Source organism: Vulpes vulpes, chromosome 4, assembly GCF_048418805.1.
Source record: "Vulpes vulpes isolate BD-2025 chromosome 4, VulVul3, whole genome shotgun sequence".
NCBI classification, from domain to species: Eukaryota; Metazoa; Chordata; class Mammalia; order Carnivora; family Canidae; genus Vulpes; species Vulpes vulpes.
Genome location: NC_132783.1, coordinates 18,297,832 through 18,319,173, shown reverse-complemented (window position 1 = coordinate 18,319,173; position 21,342 = coordinate 18,297,832).

The window sequence follows — 21,342 nt, the reverse complement described above, 5'->3', positions numbered from 1 at the left end:
AGTCTGGCCCCTGAAGAAACTGGATGAATCCTGGAGAATAGCTATAAACAAGCTCAACCAACTAGTAGCCCTTATCACAGCCACCATGTCAGATGTGGTATCTTTGCTTTATTAATCTTTGCAGATTAATATGACCTTATATATGTGATATGCAGCCACTGACTTAGTTAAGATGTTCTTTTTTTGTCCCAGTCAGGAAAAAGGATGGCATGGAAAAGGTTTGTCCAAAACCTCTGTTAGCTTCCTTATCCTTTATCATAATATAGCCTGAAGCCATCCGGACCATCTAGACATTCCACAGAATATCACATTAATTTGTTACATTGATGATCTCATGTTGATAAAGCCACCTAAACAAGAACTGATTGCTGTGTTGGAGGTCTTAGTAAGATACATGTGTTGCAGAGGGTAAAAAATAAACCCTGTAGAGTTTCAGGGACATGCTACATCTGTAAAATATTTAGTTTCAGTAGTCAGGGTTGTGTTGGGATATCCCCTCAAAAGTAAAAGACAAATTACTGCTTTGTATACTTCCTTTTCCCTGGTAGGAAAAGGAAGTATACTTCCTTGGAAGCATACCATTCCTACAATAGAAAAGGAAGTATATTAGCTGGTAAACTTCCATCTCAGGCTCATATACTGGGTGATGAATAGCTACCAGCTTTGAATGAAGCCCAGAGCAAAAAAGGGCTCTGCAAGAGGTCCAAGCTGCTTTGCAGGCAGTTCTGCTGTTGGGACTGCAAGATCCACAGAACCGATGGTGTGAGCATAGCAGTAGGAGGAGGATGCTGTGTGGAGTTTGTAGCAAGCCCCACCAAGGAATCCAGAGCAGGATCCTTGATGTTCTGGAGCACAGCTATGCCACTGATAGCAGAAAATGATGTACCTGACATACTACTTGAGTCCTGTCAGGATGGAATGCCTAATCGTGGGGAAACCAAGCCACCATGCAACTAGAATCGCCTCTCATGAGAACTCTCTCAACTTATAAGATTGAATAGTTAGCAACAATCTCTCATAAGACAGAAGTGGTACAAACCAGGTTTGGCCAGAGGGCACAAAGCAAGCTGATGTGCAGGTAACCCAGACTCTCATGATACATACCACTGTTGCATTTGTGCCCTCTCTTAGGTGAAGGAGGAGGGAAAAGTCTGCCCTTGATTTGTAGATGAGTCAGCTCTATATTGTGGGTGCAAGCCGACATGGAAGGCAGCTTCACAATAGCCTCATTCAGGAGTGGCCTTGACATTGATGAGGAAAAGCTTATCTCAATGGACAAAGGTCTCATGGGCAATGGCTTGGCCAAGATAAGTGATAAGGAGGTCAGGGGTAGAAGCATATGGGTGGACATATGGGAGTACACACAAGGTGTGAAGATTTTTATATCACATCTTAATGCCCACTAAAGAGCACCCACTATGGGAGACAACAAAGTAGACAAAATGATTTGGCCAGTTAATGTCAACTAGCTTTTGTCAGTGTCCACCTAAGTACTGGTTCAGTAGGGACAAGTGTCTTTATGATTTGTTTATTTCCTATCACTAGTCACTGAAATGACCTAGAAGCAATAATACTTGAGTAGCAATGAGTACATGTGATTCCTAGATCTTGGTTTTTAAAATACCAAATTCCATTAAAAGGAAGCAGGGTTCCTTGGAGAAATGGATTCCAGATCTGAGACAGAAAAAGTACAAGGCGAGCCTAGAATATATTTGTATTACTAACAAAGCAAGAAAGTGCTCAAAAGCTTACAGGATCCAGCTTAAAGGAGTTCCCACCAAACCGGAAACTCTGTGAGCATCAAATTAAGTAATGATGTTAATGATTTATGACACATTGACTAAGAAGACAGTTATAAGTCCATAGTGTTCTCTCTCTCTCTCTCTCTCTCTCTCTCTCTTTTTTTTTTTTTAGATTTTATATATTTATTCATGAGACACACACACACACACACACAGGCAGAGACACAGGCAGAGGGAGAAGCAGGCTCCCTGCAGTGAGCCTGATGCAGGACTCTATCCCAGAACCTAGGGATCATGATCTGAGCCAAAGGCAGAAGCTCAACCCCTCAGCTACCCCTGTGCCCCATAGTGTTCTTTTTTAAAAAGTAGGAGGGAGGGGAGAGAAGAAAGGGAAATCCCTTATCTACAAGAGAATACAAGCTAATGGATGCAGTAGAATTCTAAACAGGAAACTCACCATTTGCAACCAATTGACATAGGTGGAAATCAATAATGAACACTAAAACCTATAGGTAAAAAGTTATTAGAGAACAGGATATTCACCCAGTTTTCAGTTATCACACACAGATTAGTTATTCATTACAACGAGAGAAGAAAGATGTAGTTTTATAATGGAAAGATATGACAAACAGCATTATAACCAAGAGATGAAACTTGGCCTCATCAACAACACAACAGATACATATATATATATATATATATTTTTTTTTGCCTCTAGTTGTGATGTACTTAGAAAGACATAACATTACCCGTGTTATGCTTTTGCCAGAATGTTTAACCAGAATCTAAACACAGAAAAACAGATAAATCCAGATAAATCCAGATTATGGAACAAATTATAATAAAACAAGCTTTCCAAAATGCCAATCATTGGGAGCAAGCTAAAAGGTAGGGGAACTCTTCTATATTAAAAATAATTGAAGAGTAACGATAATCAAATGCAATATGTGACCTTTGGGCATTGAATCAAAAACAAAACCAAAGCAAAACAAAAAACAAGTAGAAGGCACATTTTGGGGAAAATTGGAGAAAATTAAGTATTGAATAAAAACATTATGTTAGTGTCATATCTATTGGGTATAATGATGGTATTAGGATTATGTAGCAGAATGTACTTATTCGTAGGAGAGACTTACCAAAGTATTTAGGAATGAGGTGTCCTGTGAGATAAAGGGAATGTGGCAAAATGTTAACAATGGGTACATCAGGTTGAAAGATAAATGAGTACTAATTTCACTATTCCACTTTTCTATAGGTTTGAATTGTTTTCAAAATAGACCATTGTCGAGGAGGGGTGTCTATTTTTTTCAAAAGTAATATGGTATATTCAAACATACTGCAAAATGGATCTTGTGCTATTGATACGCAAAATAAAGCTGTTTTTTTAAAAAGATTTTATTTTATTTATTTGAGAGAGAGTGAGAGAAGAGAGAGACAGCAGGAGCAGGGTAGGGAGGGGCAAAGGAAAAGGGAGATGCAGACTCCCTGATGAGCAGGGAGCTTGACGCTGACATGGGGCTCAATCCCAGGACCCTGGGGTCATGACCTGAGATGAAGGCAGATGCTTATGCTACTGACCACCCAGGCACCTCAACAAAGTGGTTTTAAAAGACAAAAAATAAATTAGGGACAACAGTGCATGGTATAGACAAGGCTGAGAAGCAGGATTGATGTGGAGGAAAAGCTTCTGGCTATCCTAGTGAATGTGGGGAGTTAGATAGGGAGAAGCCCTGTATGTGGTGCAATAGAACTTTGGGCAGCTGGAAGGAAAGTAGTATGTAGAAGTAATTTTATCAGGACTCTCCCTAAAAACTTAAGCCATCTTCTCAGGCAGAATGTGAAGTTTAGGGCAGGATAGTGGGGGTAATGGAGGGCAGAGGGAAGGAAAAGGCAGACTGAAGAAGTTTTATGTCATCATCACTGTCAGTATTTTCTTCTCTGCTACTTATGTGCTTGCAGAAAAATGATTCACAGACACTTTGAAACATACGAAACTGCTGTACATCCCTGCAAAGAGCCCTGATTCTATGGTCACCTTGAGACCTCAGTTTGTCTCTTGGCTTTTCTCTAAGTAAGTCATAGATCCAACCGTATTGCCATCAGAAGATTTAGAATTACCTTTTTTTAAAAAAAAATAAAGTTGTAGCAAGGTCTTTTTTTCATGAGCCCTGAAAATAAGCTCTGAGATAGGGGCAGTGCATGAATTGGATATTGGAGACACATTGTTGAAAAACCAGCACTTCCTGAGCCCTTGTAACTATGGAATTAAATTTTTGAAACATGTAAAGCTTTCTCCAGACAGGAAAGAAAGCGTGAAACCTTTAGCATCTCTATTATATTCTTCCTGTTGCATAAACATTTTCTCGTTATTAGCATTTCTTTCTCAGCAAACCAAGGTGCAGTAAATAACATAAGCTTCTGTGTTTGCCTGTTCTGGGGACAGCCGTGGACTCCACTACTTGTATTCCATACTAAGGAGATGACTCCTTTTTAGGAAAATGGTAAACTCAGCCCAGCAAGGATCTCATTAGTTTTCTGTGCTTTTCTTGAGAGAAATGTTTTTACATATTTACACACTGGTAAGTCCAACTGTAATCTTTTGGTGTTGTACATAATAGCTTTCCGCACCATTGCAGAGGAAAAAAAGATCTATTGATCAAGTCTTTGGGATACATGTGGCAAATATCAGTAGCTCCGTGTGGTGTCCCTTGTCCTTGAGGAGTTTCCCCTCAAATTTGAGCTGGGACCCTGTCTTGAGATACTTTTCCTAATGTTTCTATTTATACCTGGGATGACAAAGGATGCTGGGCTTCTCCTCATTGAAATGAGAAAATAGATTGACAGTTCTTTTCTGTGCTGAGCTGCAGGGATGTAGCATCATATGCTCTTCCTCTTTTTCTCCTTTTGCTTTACTGTTTCTGCTTCCTCTCCTTTCACCTCTCCAGCATCTCCAGGATGTTTTCATACTGTATACTAGGGTTCTAGATGTAATCCTTCCTGAGACTCATGGTTCTAAATGGAATCGTAGTTTGCAATGCTAGGAAAGGTATTTAAAATAAAACAAGAATGATAAAAGTTGTATTTTTTTTTCTTTAAAAAGAATATACCACAATTGAGCAGGAACAGATTCTGAAAATAAGGCCTCTAGTTGTTCCCAGGATTGAAAAATTCACCACTTTTGTCTCACACATGTATATTAATTACTATTTTAGCAAAATCTTTCATTGCTGTCTAAAGGATATCTGATTTAAATACATTTTAGTTTTATTCAGAAAAAAACATCCAATCAAACTGTTTCTCTTAATTTATTATTTTTCTCTAGTGAGAAAAAAAAATAAATTCTCACTGCATAAAGCAATACAGTGCAGGTTTAAACTCACAGGAGGAAGAGCAAAACTGTAGGATGTTTAGAGTTACAAGGAGCCTTGGAGGTCATTCAATGCCATCCTTATCTGGTTTATGTAACCCTTACACAATATCCTCGACTAGGTCAAGAACTGGATTTAAAATCCCTCCAGCAAAGAAAGTACTAGAGCTGCTTGTTTTTCAGATATCTTGAGCAAAAAAATTACGATTCTCTTTTGAAAACTATGGAGCTAAATGTGAGAAGAATCACCTAGGATAGTATTTATTAAAACAGTACTAGAAAGCCACTTTTCACTTTTAAAACAAAGTAATTTTCTTTCTTGGCTTTTGTAACAGACCTGAACCTCACAGAACAGCCTGAAAGTATTTTTATCAGATGAACAATGTAACTTGTATACATAACAATGAAATATTCCTATGTCTACTTATACATTTGTAGTATTTATTGAATTTTCTTCCATTTTCAGGTGTCTAGAGGACAGAGTGTTGAGTTAGTCTTCTTCTTCACTTTTTAGTACATTATCAGTATCTGTCCATATCCTTACTCATTCTCTTAAATTCCCATTCTAGTTAAAAACAAATACAAGGATAAAAAAAAATGTTCTTTTTTTTTTTAAAAAAAAAAGATTTTATTTATTTATTCATGAGAGACACCGAAAGAGAAGGCAGAGACATAGGCAGAGGGAAAAGCAGGCTCCTCGCAGGGGGCTCCTCGCAGGGGGCTCGATGTGGGACTCGATCCTGGCCCTGGGGATCACGCCCTGAGATGAAGGCAGATGCTCAATCAGGATAAATGTTTCTAACTATATGTTTACTGCTGTAAAATATATGGTACTATATGCAGTGGTAAGCATTGCACTATAAATCTCATTCTTTCCTTAATTCTTTTTCCTATTTTTATACTTATCAAGTTGCTATAGATATATATAGCTTCTATTTGGTATATATTAGTACAAGGTATGCATCATATTTTATATACCCATTCCTCTAGCCTCCAGCTTCCCATGATTACTGACAATGCCACTGTGAGTATCTGCCAAAGTAGCCCATTAAAGACTTTTATTTTTCTTTTTTAGATTTTTTAAAAATTTGTTCATGTGAGACACACACAGAGACAGGCAGAGACATAGGCAGAGGAAGAAGCAGGCTCTGCATGGGGCATCAGACTCCATGTGGGACTCATCTCAGGATCCCAGGATCATGACCTGAGAGCCAAAGATAGCCAGCTGCTCAACTGAGCCACTCAGGTGCCCCCCACCCCCATCAAGGACTTTTAAAAAGATTTCCCTGGGATATATCAGGATGGGATCACTGGAACTTAATGATCTAAATCTAATTATTTTGAGTATGCCCATATGGTTTCCAGAATGGAACTCCCACCAACAGTGTACCATTATTCATAAAACCTTGGATTCATTCATTTTTATAACTTAAATAACATGATAGATTAACATGACATAGTTAAAATTTCCATGTCTCTGCTTACTACTGACTTTGGGAATGCATTGGACTTCCTCTTCTGTGAATGCATATTCATGTCCTATGCCCATTTTTCAATTATATACTCATTTCAATTATAACTTCACTTTGTTTTTACACCCCTTTGTTTTGTTTTCGATATTAGTGATTCATTGGTTTCAAATACTGCAAATACTTTAGTCACCTGTCTACTAATGTTACCTGTGGTATCTTACCCTGAACAGCAAATTGTTAATTTTTTCTTTAATTTTGATGTTGTCAACATCTATTTTTAATCTTATTGTTTGCCTTTAGGTTCTTATTTAGGAAGCTTGTTCACAGCCATATATCACAGATATATTCTCCTATATTTTCTTCCATTAGTGTTATTGTTTACTTATAGTTTATCTATTTGTATGGATATGGTAGGGATACAGTTGTGTATTTCTTTATCTACTAAACCAATTATTCTAATACCCCTGATAATAAGTGCTTTCATTTCTCCATGTTTTGGAGTGTGAATTTCATATTTCAATTTACACACACACACACACACACACACACGGATGCACTACCTGTTCTGTATCACTGGCTCATTTGTTTCTGCTCCAGTATCATTGGTTTTACTAGTAAAGCTTTGATTTAGTCTTAAAATCTATTAAGACATGCCCCTGTGCTTTCCTCTTGTTTATTTAAATTGATTCAGGTATTTGTGGGATTCTATTCATCAATATGACATTTATGAGTTTGTTGAGTTACTCATATTTGAATTGAATTTATTGGGAGGGATTGCATTGAATTTATGTGTTCAATATAATTCATACTATGCTAAACTGAAACACTATGAGCCTATCTATCTCTCCACTTACTCAGACCTTTTATATACTTGAATTTTTTATTCATAAAGGTTTATACATTCTTTAGTTAATTCCTACTTCTGGATGGTTTTGTTAAAGGTGTCCTATTTTCTGTTATAGTGCTAGCTGGAATTGGTTACTGAAGGTATATAACAGTATTAACACATTGTTAAAAAATCGACATCACTGCTTTTGAAAGTAACCTAATTTTTATAGTAAGTCCATGTTTGTAAAACACTTTAAAACCATTGTGTATAGGGGCACCTAGGTGGTTCAGTGGGTTGAGCACCTGACTTTTGATTTCGGCACAGGTCAGGATTTCAGGGTCCTGGAATAGAGCCCCACATAGGGCTCCAAGCTGAGTGTGGAGCCTGCTTCTCTCATTCTCCTTCTCCCTCTCCCCCACCCCCGCTTGTGTGCTCTCTCTCTCAAATAAGTAAGTCCTTTAAGAAAAATCCCACTGTATGTATCCATTCCATAGAAAATCCCATACCCAAATCTGTTCTTCTTTCTACACCACTCGACAGCATCACTCTAATTTTCTTTTCCCAAATATTAAAAACATGCTCTTTAGAAAAACTAAAATGATATGGAGTCTAGTATATCCTCCATATTTACATACTTTTAAAGGTTTTCTTTTAATCAAATTTTCTCAAGTCTAATTCCTTTCTTAACTCAAAAGAGAGGAACTTTCAAGGCATTTTTTTTTAAATCTGAAAGCATATAACCTATTTCAGTTATCAACCAACATTTGTGTCCATTGCCTGAGAGACAATTAGTTTATATAAATCGAGATGAATCATGCTATAATTGGTTGTATTTGTAAGAATTACTGTTATAGTTTGGAGAAAAAAAATAGCAGTGGGCTGCTTATAATAGCTGTATGAACAGGGAATAATTCAGTTACATGTTATTGAAGTGGGAGTTTATGGAAGAGAAAATATGATTAAAATTTAATAGAAGTGTATATTAGAGAATTATATCCTTGATATATAGTAATAGGTAAATAAATTACAATATTTGTCCTAATGAAAATGCTGACACTTTGATTTGTGACCTTGATATTATTTAGTAGGTGCACCATAAAAATTGCTATGGAGAATTATACTGATTGCTGAGAAGTTTTAGCAATTTTAAAACAATAATTTAATTGTAGGATGTCCAATGTTTAAACTTGATTGGAACAGAGAAAAAAATAATTCTAGAATAATAACATTGGCTATATGTGCATCAACTGAAATACATTTTTTCTATGCCTTTTAAGTGAAGGGATTGGGTACCTTTTGCTCTTGCTTAGTTTTCTGATAAGTCAGAATTTTGATTCTGCTAACAAGAACTGATAGAAAAGTCAAATTTAGGAGATTTATAATTTTAGTTTGAATACTGATTTACTCACCCAAAATGAGTCTATTTCTGTATTGTTTTTTTTTTGTCTGTTTCTTTGTTTTGTTTTTTAGATTCCACATATGAGTAAAATCATATGGTATTTGTCTTTCTCTGATTTATTTCACTTAGCATAACACCCTCTAGGTCTGTTCATATTATTGCAATGGCAAGGTTTCATTCTTTTATATGGCTGAGTAATATATATAATAACCCATAATTCACATCTTGTTATTCATTCATCTACTGCTGAACACTTGTGCTTTTACACACTTAGCTATTATAAACAATGCTCCTATAATTGTTCCATAGTTCTTGGATGTTTTGTTCTATTTGTTTTTATTATTTTTTGCCTTTGCATTTCAGTTTGGGAAGTTTGTATTTACATATCTTTAAGCTCAATGATTCTTTCCTTGGTTGCCTGCATTTTACTGCTGAATCCATAAAAGGCATTCTTCATGTCTGTTACAGTGTTTTAGATTTCTAGAGTTTCCCTTTGATTCTTTCTTAGAGTTCTCACTCCTCTCTTTATACTACCCTTATTTTCTTTATATTTTTTTAAAGAGTTTATTTATTTATGAGAGACACACACAGAGAGAGAGGCAGAGACATAGGCAGAGGGAGAATCAGGCTCCATGCAGGGAGCCCGATGCAGGACTTGATCCTGGGACTCCAGAATCATACCCTGAGCCAAGGGCAAACGCCCAACCACTGAGCTACCCAGGCATTTCCCCTATTTTCTTTAATGCTGTCTACTGTTTCCATTAGAATCCTTGAGATATTAATTATAGTTATTTAAAACTTCATGTCTGATAATTTCAACATCTGTACCAACTCTGTGATAACATGCCTGTATGCAGCTTGGAGAATGATTTCAAGTCTGCCCCATGTCTTGTTTTGACTGCTCCTGAGTAGGTGCAACCTAGTATATATACACATCTTTCTTTTTTTTTAAGATTTTATTTTTTTATTCATGACACACACACACACACACACACACACAGAGGTAGAAACACAGGCAGAGGGAGAAGCAGGCTCCATGCAAGGAGCCTGATGTGGGACTCAATCCCAACACTCCAGGATCACGCCCTGGGCCGAAGGTAGGCGCTTAACCGCTGAGCTACCCAGGGATCCCCTTTACACATCTTTCTGACCCCAGAGCTTTCCATGATCTTAAGAAGGCTTTCTTTCCACTAAACTTCTGGCCGTTATGCAATTTTTGTATGAGAATAAGAAGGCTTTTCTTAATCGTTCTCCGCCAAGATCTTAGTTATTTTCAATAACATCCTTAAGCATAGAGTTCTCCACTCTCTGTTTCAAATAATGGCAGGTCCTTTAGGCAGAGCTGTGGAGCCCTTTGTCCTCATGACCTGCCTTTCCTTCTGGATAGAGCCCTTGTGCCACTGCACTAGATATTTGGCAAGAAACTGCTCCTCCTTCACCACTACCAAGTGGCTACCTACTGGGGTCAGGGCAGGTCCTATTGTTCTCAGCTTGCTCCTCCCAGCCTGGATCCTCCTCCCTTCCAGCTAACTGAGGATGGGGTAAACTGGAGCTTTAGTATTTTCAGCCTGCCATACCTAGGGTAAGGTTTCTGTCTTAAGGAGAGGCTGTGTCTAGGAAGAGAGACCCTGCCTGCTACCCCTGCAGAAGTTGGAGCTATTATATTCCTTCAGTAATAGAACTCCTGTAACATGGGCCTGGAGAAGATGAGATGCCACCTGCCTTCCCTGCTGGTGGTCGTCATAGCCCCAGCATGGGGCTGGGGGAGAGGAATCTCATTCTTGGTTGCAAATTCCAACCAAGAGGTAGAGCTTCCATAATGTGGAACCGAGGGAGTATGTATAGGACAGATCATGGTTCATATGTCCCATCCTCTCACTGTTCTCTTACCCAAGATTTGGCATATTTTCCTGAAAGAATGTTTGCTTAATTTCTTCTGTGTCTGTAGTACAATTTCCAGACTTGGAATGATTGACTTTTATAATATTCACCAATTAAATCATTGTCTGGGTAGAGAGGGTCTGCAAGACTCCTTACTTTATCATTTTGAAAATCCTGCCCAGGCATTGTTGTTTTGTTTTTGTTTTGTTTTGTTTTAACTAGTGGAGACCTGGTGTGGCAAACTGGAATCAGAAGAACCACAACAAAAGTCTTAATTCTCACTACCTGGCGGGAGCTAAAGAAAAATTCTTCCCCACTTCTCCTCCAGATGGATGGTCCCAAGACACATTTCTTTGTTTTTTTTTTTTTTTCCTTTTCAAGTTTTTATTTAAGTTGCCGTTAGGTAAAATACAGTGTTACATTAGTTTCAGGTGTAGAATTTAGTGATTCAACACTTACATACAACACCAGTGCTCATCACAACAAGTACCCTCCTTAATTCTCATCACCTATTTCACCCATTTCCCCACCCACCTCCCCTCTGGTATCTACCAGTTCGTTCTCTATAGTTAAGAGTCTGTTTCTTCATTTTCCTCTCTTTTCCTCCATGTTCATTGGTTTCTTAAGTTCCACATATAAGTGAAACCATATGGTTATTTGTCCTTCTCCGACACACTTATTTCACTTAGCATAATACTCTCAGCTCTATCCACATTATTGAAAATGGCAAGATTTTGTTCTTTATGGCTGAGTAATATTCCACTATTTTATATATATATATACACATATAGGTATAGAAGATTCTATGTATAGAAGGTATATATATATATATCTTCTTTATTCAATGTTCATCAATGTACATTTGTTTTTTTTCATAATTTGGCTATTGTTGATAATGCTGCTATAAACATCAGGGTCAAGGGACATTTCTTACAGCAATTGATCATAGTAGCCAATTTTTGTATCATCTTCATTTCAATCCCTGCTTTCCTTCTCCTTTATTTCCTGACCCAGATCATGGTTCAGATGTCCTGTCCTCTCACTGTTCTCTTACTCAAGATTTAGCATATTTTTTTGAAAGAATGTTTGCTTAATTTCCTCTCTGTCTGTAGTTTAGGAAGTTCTGACTGCTATGCAATTTTGTATTTAGTCATTCTAAGAGATTTGCTCTTAAGCTTCTGCCTTTGGTTCTGCTTTCTGGGGAACCCAGTGTAAGACATAGACATGTTTCTCTCTCTTTTTTTATTTTACTCCATGCTTTATAAATAACTTATAACTTGGGTCAACAATTGCATTACATTATTTTAAGTTAAGCAATGAATAAAACTTATTCCTTGGCTTATAGTTTATTATGAAAACAAAAATATATCTTATAAACTTAATGTCTTTACTTTTAGTACTACTTTACGGTTTATTTTTCAGTGGTATAATCCATCAAAATGCATATGAAAACCTTCATTTCAATTAAAAAATGTAAGACTTTTTATTTTTTATATATTTTTTAAGATTTTATTTATTTATTTATTGATGAGACCTCTGTCAAACGAAGAGAGAGAGAGAGAGGCAGAGGGAGAAGCAGGCTCCATGCAGGGAGCCCAACGCGGGACTTGATCCAGGGTCTCCAGGATCAGGCCCTGGGCTGAAGGCAGACGCTCAACTGCTGTGCCACCTGGGTGCCCCTATTTTTTTTTTTTTAATAGAAAGTCAATCTGATTTGGCTAACTGGAGTAAGAATGAAACCTAACCTTGTAACTAGGCTCAAAGTGGACATATTCTATAAACAAGTTTAACCTGCAGCTCTATGATTTTGATGAAGCATATTTAAGTCACATGACATGACAAAACATTTTATCAAACATATTGTATGGAAAATATGCTGAAATAAGGTATACTTTAATTTTCCCAACTCTTTGTGACTCTAATGGGTGGCTTTAAGTAGAAAAATACATAGTATCACTTGAAAACTTTTGGTAAATTTCTTTTGCAATAAATGACTAATAATTAGGTAATAAATCATTTTATAACTCAAGAGATTCCTTTTTTAAAATTTTTTTTATTTATTTATGATAGTCACACACACACAGAGAGAGAGAGAGAGGCAGAGACACAGGCAGAGGGAGAAGCGGGCTCCATGCACCAGGAGCCCAACACGGGATTCGATCCCGGGTCTCCGGGATCGCGCCCTGGGCCAAAGGCAGGCGCCAAACCGCTGCGCCACCCAGGGATCCCTAACTCTAGAGATTCCTGATTGGTTTCTAATTCTTAGTATTATAGGGACCTAATCAAAGAAATAATTTTTGATAATAGATCCTAATGTGATTTTTAGGATGTAACTCTGAAGGACTTCAAAGAATTAAGTGATAATGATGTAATAAAACTCCTTTCATCCCTATCTCCTTGTTTAAATGAGCAAGGATTCTCAGTGCCTAGGCATGAAAAAATAGGAATAGTTAGGCCTTCTCTAAGCAATAAACAGGACTAATCCACAGATACATTAATTGGCAAAAAAAAAAAAAAAAAAGGCCACACTTTTTCACAATAAGAGATACATTTCCAGTACATTTTACTTATTACACAATAATCTTTATCACATTTTATAAAATAATTACTTTGGTTAATTGGCTTTCACTAATAATTGCTGTTTTATTTTTAATTTTTATTTTTTTAAAGATTTTATTTATTTATTCATGAGACACACACAGAGAGAGGCAGAGACACAGACAGAGGGAAAAACAGGCTTCTCACAGGGAGCCTGATGAGGGACTCAATTCCTGGACTCCAGGATCATGCCCTGAGCCGAAGGCAGACGCTCAACCACTGAGCCACCTAGGCGTCCCAATAATGGCAGTTTTAATTCAATGGGAGGAATTCAAGAGGGAAGAAAATGAACTATTAGAACTGTATGGTTACATAACATTTTAGAGATTAAATTTATATTTATTTACTTGATTTGTTCCAGATAAGAAAGAGGCGCTCCATAAAAGACTTTTTTTAAAATAAAGATTTTATTTATTTATTCATGAGAGACACAGAGAGAGGCAGAGACATAGACAGAGGGAGAAGCAGGCTCCATGCAGGAACCCAGTGCGGGACTCGATCCCGAGATTCCGGGATCACGTCCCGAACCGAAGGCAGACGCTCAACCACTGAGCTACCCAAGCGTCCCCATAAAAGACTTTATTTTAAAAAAAATTTTTTTTCCATAAAAGACTTTAAACATTAAATACATGTTGTATTAGGTAACGTTCTGCAAGGGAAATATGATGAAATTGCAAATTCAGAAATAAAAATTTTGATATCATTTTAAACTATTAAAGAAAAATTTGTCCATTATTTTTAAGTGAAAGATAGTGGATATAAATGACTATAGTAGTTAGGTCCCATTAAATAAATTTAAAAGAGTGTTATTAAAGCTTTATTTAATAAAATCAATACTTGTAATAATATAGAAAATTGCATCCTTTGCAATGATCTAAGCTTATTATGAAAAATTTAAGATATTAATGTGTGTAGGGGTATATTGCTTACAAAATCTTTTAGGAACACATGAGCAAGAGCACTTGAAGGCCATTGACCTGGACCTAGCTCATTAACTGGAGTTAAGCCCCAAAGAGAATAAGTAGAAGAAACCCAAAACCTGCAAGGTGACTTAGAACTTCGAAACAGCATTCTTACTTAATATTTGCTGGAAGAGAGAGAATGCCTGAACCAACAATATAATGAGCCTTACAGAGATTGAAGTACAGTACAAAGCAAATTGCATTATGTCTCTTTTTAAAATCCTTCAATGGCTTCCTATGAATTTAGCATAAATTCCAAGCTCCTTATCACATACTACAACCTAGATACCCATCTGTTGCATGAAATAACAGCAGCAATACCATGTGGCATTTTGTTGAAAGTGTAGAATCTCAGATCACTCTTTATACTTTGAATCAGAATCTGTGTTATAAAAAGATCCCCAGGTACTTTGTATGAATGTTAAAATATGTGGAGCACTGGTATACATGATCATAAATGAACAATTTAGACAATGTATGATAGACAAGATATTTGTTTTAGCTCAGAAAAAAACACCATCTGGTGGATTTGAGGCTTAAAAATGAAAGAAAATCCAGCTAGTACAAAACACCCCAGTGTTTCTCCTGTTCCATCAATCTTATTCTCCTGTCCCATTCTCTCCCTTGTTTGCTTGACCTCACCTCAAATGTATCTTCTATCATTCTTTTTGCATGCCAGCTTTTCTTGCCTTGGGGCCTCTTTGTAGGCTACAGGAATTCTGCTTGAAATGCTGCTGCTTTCCTTCTCAACAAACTATTTTTATCTTTCTAATGCCTGCTCAAAATCACCTCCTTAGAGCTATCTTTCATGATCACCCTCCCTAAAGTTTCTAGGACTCCACTCTCCCTTCTTACTTTCCTTTGTAGATGTTAGCACAATGTGTAAGTTATCTATTAGTTTTAAACTTTTATATTGAAATAATCTGACCAGAAAGAAATTGCAAAAACAGTACGGAGAGTTCTGTGTACCTCTTATCCCAAATTCCCTATTAACAACATCTTACATAACCATGATGCACTATTTAAATCAGAAAAATTGATATTGATGCAGTAACCTGTAGGTTTTTGTTTGTCTAGCTCTTCTCTCTGCTCACCTCATTTAAAGTTAAATCAAGGGCACGTGGGTGGCTCAGTTGGTTAAGCATCTGCCTTCTGCTCAGGTCATGATCCCAGAGTCCTGGGATCAAGCCCCTCACTGGGCTACCTGCTTAGTGAAGAGCCAGCTTCTCCCTCTTCCTCTGCCCACCTCCTCTTGCTTGTGCTCTCTTTGTCTCTAGCTCTATTTCAAATAAATAAATAAATAAATAAATAAATAAATAAATAAATAAATAAAATCTTAAAAAAATTAATAAATAAAGTTAAACCCAGCTATTTTCTATCACATTTCCTTATTTGGTTTCTTTCTTTGTACTCACATATTGTATACACTATTGTGTTCGTTTGTATACAAACAAATTTATTTATCTACTTGGCTGTGGTCTATCGCCACGTCTAGGATGTAATTTCCCTGAAGGCAAATGATTTGTGCAGCATTGTATAATCAGCACTTACAATAGTGCTATAATTGTGAAACAAAATTACAATAATTGCTTAATAAATATTAATTCAATAAAGGAATGGCTGTATGTAGAGATCCAAATCAAAATATCACAGTTAATTTGTATATTGGTAACTAGAGGCATGTTGTAACAATTAATTGTGTGCAACTGGTAGTTAAACAAGTTCTGGAGAGCAAATGTACAGCATAGTAATTATAGTCAATGATATTGTATTATATGCTTCCAAATAACTTTGAGACTAGATCTTAAATGTTCTCACTACAAAAAAGAAATGATAATTATGTGACATGATAGAGATGTTAGCTAAAGCTACAGTGGTAATCATGTTTTATATATATATATTTATATATATATAAATATATTTATATATTTTATATATATATTTATATATATATTTATATATATATATATAATCAATAAGTTGTACACTTTAAATATTCAGAATGTTATGTGTCAATTGAAGGTGCCCCCAAAAAGTAATTATATAATTCAATATTTCTGATGACCACATTTTATTATTGTTATATGGTAAGTGGTGGGAAGGAAATGTATCACCTCAGTTTCCTTGTCTAAGAGAAGATACTCAGGAAATACAGTAATTCATACTTTGAGAACTCTTTTCTCCAGTCCATAGCATTATTTTTAGTTGGGCTATTTGATTTAAATATGTGCAAAAGTTCTTTAGAGTAAAGATAGTATATGCCATACTTCTCTAAAGTAATTTTTTCAGGCAGATAATGTTCAGTTCTGCTTTTTAAAAATCAGATACAGGGATCCCTGGGTGGCGTAGCGGTTTGGCGCCTGCCTTTGGCCCAGGGCGAGATCCTGGAGACTCGGGATCGAATCCCACATCGGGCTCCTGGTGCATGGAGCCTGCTTCTCCCTCTGCCTATGTCTCTGCCTCTCTCTCTCTCTCTCTGTGAATATCATAAATAAATAAAGATTAAAAAAAATGTTTAAAAAAATAAAAATCAGATACAGGCAGCTACTTTTTGAAACTGTATCAGAAAGTTGCTTTGTTCAGACAAGACGGAAATGACACTGATAGGGAAGAAAAAACATTTCAAGGAAATAAAAGTGATAGTTCTTCAAGTTTGCATTAGAAAGAGTTTCTTTTGGGCTTTGAGGGTTTTTTTTTTTCCCCCAAGATTTATTTATTTACTTGAGAGAGAGAGCATAAGCAGGAGGGGCAGAGGGAGAAGGAGAAAGAATCTCAAGTAGACTTCGTACTGAGCACAATGCTGGGAGCAGGGCTGATCGTATAACCCAGATCGCATAACTTAGATCATGACCTGAGCCAAAACCAAGAGCAGGATGCTTAACCAGCTGCACCACCAAGATGCCCCTCCGGCTTTGAATTTTATGGATACCAATAGATTCTAATGTCTCTGCAAAGATGTATATTTTTGATTCCATCTTTATTCTCATACATTTTGATGCAATGTCAGCACTTTGGATTTCTTAATAAATTTGACCGTATCACTACAACATTTTCTACTTAAGGCTTCATATGAAAACTCCTTGACTCAGCCAATTTTCAATAGCTAAATAGCAAGGCATATTTAGGTGTTAGTTTTGTATTGCTTTTTATATTACACTTTTTTAGATTTGGAAAGATTTAATTTGGACCAAACAAATTAATATGCATTAAAAGGAAACATTGGCTCTTAGTCGCATGTTTGTTTGAAAGACATCTGCTTTCATCTCTATTGTATCCTGATTGTAGATTTCCATATATATTTTTTTTCTGAGGAACAAACGAATTAATATGTATAAGATGCTTAAGAAAGATATATTGGGACATGCTAAGTGCTCAATATGAATTAACTATAACAACTATGATGATGATATCACTCAGCAAATTTGAATATGTAGTGTTAGTAAAAAATGTATGGTCCTTCAAACATGATAGCTTTTGGATCATTGCATCTTATTTCAAATTGAGAAATATCAACAACCAGGAACACTAGATAATGGTACCTTTATTTTTAAACTATTTTTCAGTAAGATAGAAATTCTGATATAATGGGTGTGTATTTCACATTCAAATGAGGGGAATGATATTTACTGATTTTTAAACATTCTTTGACATATTGGTTTTTACATAGATTTCTGTTATCTTTATTCCTTCCTTCATTTATTTAACAACCATTTATCGAATGTTTTTACCTTATGCCAGATACAATGCTGGCCTGAATATAAAACTATGGAAGACATTTCCTGAGGAAATTCACAATCTAGTAGTAGGGTAAAAAGATATTTAGAAACAGAAAAAATGGAAAACATCGTGAACATTGTGAAAAGTCTTTTTGTGTGGATTGGAAGTGGCTTATACAACAAACATTTATTTCTCACAGTTCTGGAGACTGACAAGTCCAAGATCTAGACTGGCAGATAAAGTGTCTGTTGAGGATCTGCTTCCTCATTCATAGTTGGTGATCTTCTCACTGTGTTTTGTGATACATCTTTATTGATCAAGTAATGGTAGCTTGAAGTTGGTAGTAGCTCTGATTCTGGGCTGGAGTATATGACCAAGGCTGGTCAACACTACCCCAGTCCCCATTGCCTTTAGAAGTAAGCATGGGACCCAAGAACAGTGAATGAGACACAAGGAGATTCTGGCCAAGATTTCTGCAGAAAAGATTCTTGCTCTTTCTTGCTGGATCAAACAATGGGAAGGGTATAGGGCTAGGACCTCTGCTATTGTCTTGCTACAATGGGAACATGAGATTGAAGCTAACATAGTGAATGGCCTCTGAGATATAGAGTCAGACTGGCCTGGAGATATATATGGTTTGGAACTTCATGCCTAACCTGAAGTCGATCTACTTCTGGTGTCTAAAGCTTATGAGGCCCAGTACATAATCTTTACTTAGGCCAACGTACCAACGTATGTCAGTTTTCTATCACATAAAAATCAATAGAATTTGAACCTTAGTATGTGTTAGAGGAAGAAAAATATAACCAGGAAATATTAGAGTACAGTGATAGAATTTAGCTTTTGGCTTATTCTCTAACTTTACTACTGACTATAAGCTTCTCAAGGGCAGAGGCCATGTCCACCTTGCTTATGTATGCATATCTAGGGCTTAGTCCAGTGTCTGACATATAGATATTAAATATTTGACTTAAGAAGAAAAATAGAGACATGAAAAATCAAAATAAAGAAGACTTTGAAATAATTTTTTCACATTGTGAGCTGATGAACAAAGATATAGTGATAGATGATTAGTGAATTGCAGAAAGACTGTAGCTACAAAGGCAATAAAGAGAGTTTATTAGAAAGAAAAGATTTTGTCACTTAGGCTAGCAGCACACATGCCAAGAGAGGGATTGACCAATAGTAGGGGATGAAGGAAAGAATCTCCACCTTTCAGTCTTTTCTGGAACGCACACCAGATCAAACGATAATTTACAAAAAATTTTAAATTTTATAATTAAAAATTAGAAGAATAAATGAAAAGATGATAAAATATAAAATAAAAGCAGTTTTTTTTTCTTAAATACTTTATTTATTTACTTATTTGAAAGAGAGAGACAGCATGAACTGGGGGAGGGGGAAGCAGGGCGGGGCAGAGGCAGAGGGACAAGCTGATGCCTCGCTCAGCAGGGAGTCTGATGTGGGGCTGGATCCCAGGACCCGGAGATCATGACCTGAACTGAAGGCGGACACTTAACGGACTGAACCACCCAGATGACCCAGCAAGAGTTTTAAAGTAAGGTATGTGGAATGTATATTTCAAAGAACTGTAGAAGAATGAAAAAGAGACTAGTTCTAGGAAAAGATCATGTTTGTCAAATGTTATGGACTGAATTATGTCCCCTCAAAATTCATGTATTGAAGCCCTAACCTCCCCCACAACCCCGCAGTACCTCAGAATGTGAATATATTTGGAGATATGCACTTTACAGAGGTGATTAAGTTAAAATGAGGCTATGGGGCTGGACCCTGATATAATGTGACTGGTGTCCCTGACACTCTGAGAGCCGAAAGGGTTATGCTTGCACAGAGAAAGGACAATGTGAGGACACAGTAAGAAGGCATCTATCTATAAGCCAAGGGAAGAGAGAGGTCTCTGAAGATCTCAACTTGCTGACACCTTGATCTTGGACTTCCAGTCTCCAGAATTATTGGAAGGTGAATTTCTGTTGGTTAAGCCATCCACTCTGTGATATTTTGTTATGGCAGCCTTAGCAAACTAATATATAAAGTGTAAATTCATCTTGGGTTTGAAGGAAGAAAGCAAAAATTCATAGGAGAGCCAAAGAAAAGAGTCGTATTTCATTGAAATATTTTATTTTACTCTAGGTAACATATGCACTCATTACAAAATTCAGATATTATAAAACAATATATCCAGTAAAAAAGAAATCTTTCTACAAACTTATCCTGGGCCAGGATATCTAGTTAATTTCCCTTTCCAATGATAGTCTATATCAGTTTTTCTTCATCATTTTTTCATATATAACCTATGCCTAAAAGTGATATTATATATACACGCATATAAATGTTGTTTTTATACTATGTGCCGTTGACTAGAAATTTTAATTTCTGTTCAGTTAAGTCTTTTGAGCAGTGTGTTTATAAAGCCAAATTTGTAGGTTTGGGCCTGTTATTATTTTTCACAGGTACATGTGTATTTTTTGCTCTTCACCTTTTTTATAATACACATTGTAGATTATCTTCTATCAGTGTTTTTATAGCTACCACATTTTTTTTTTTTGTAGCTCTATGGGTGTCCCATAATTTTTAAACTAGTCTTTTGAAATGAACATTATTGGATTGTTAACATTCTTTTATTTTTATGAACAATGTAGCAATGGATAGCTTGTACATTTTAGTCACATGTAAAGATATCTGTATGATTCATTTCTAGAAGTGGAATTGCTGGGTCAAAACATAGGAGCATTGACAGCTATAAAATGATATTACTGTATTACTCTCCTTTAAAGCTAAATCAATTCATATGCCCACCAGAAAAGTGGGGGGCTGTCTCCCCAAGCCTTTTCTAATACTGAGTTATCAAATTTTTTGAGCTTTGTCCTTTGAAAAGAAAAGCAATGGTTAGCTCAACTGCAGCTTTAACTGGCCTTTCTCTTTTTATGAGAATTAAGAACATCTTTTGTCCTACTTTAGGCCCATTTGTATTTCTTTTTGTGTGAGCTGTCTGTTCATATCTTTAGCTCATGGTTGGTGGTTTTACTGTTGGTTTGTAGGACATATATTATTTTCAAAGTTCAAAATCATTATTAGAAAACTAGGTTTTTCTAGTATATCAAAAGATGTACAAAATGCATATTCAGTTCTCACTTTTTATCAGCTTTAAAGTGGATAATTGTGATTTTCCTATACACATGCCATGATATTTATGGCATGACAGAAGTTTGAATTATGGCCTGCATTGGCTAGTGGAAAGTGAAAAGAAAAATAATTTCATTTGGCAGGTATATTGTGAAATAATATAGAAATCTATTGATTTTTTTGTTGTTTGTATGGGCTTACTTACTAATATTACTGATGATGATGATGATG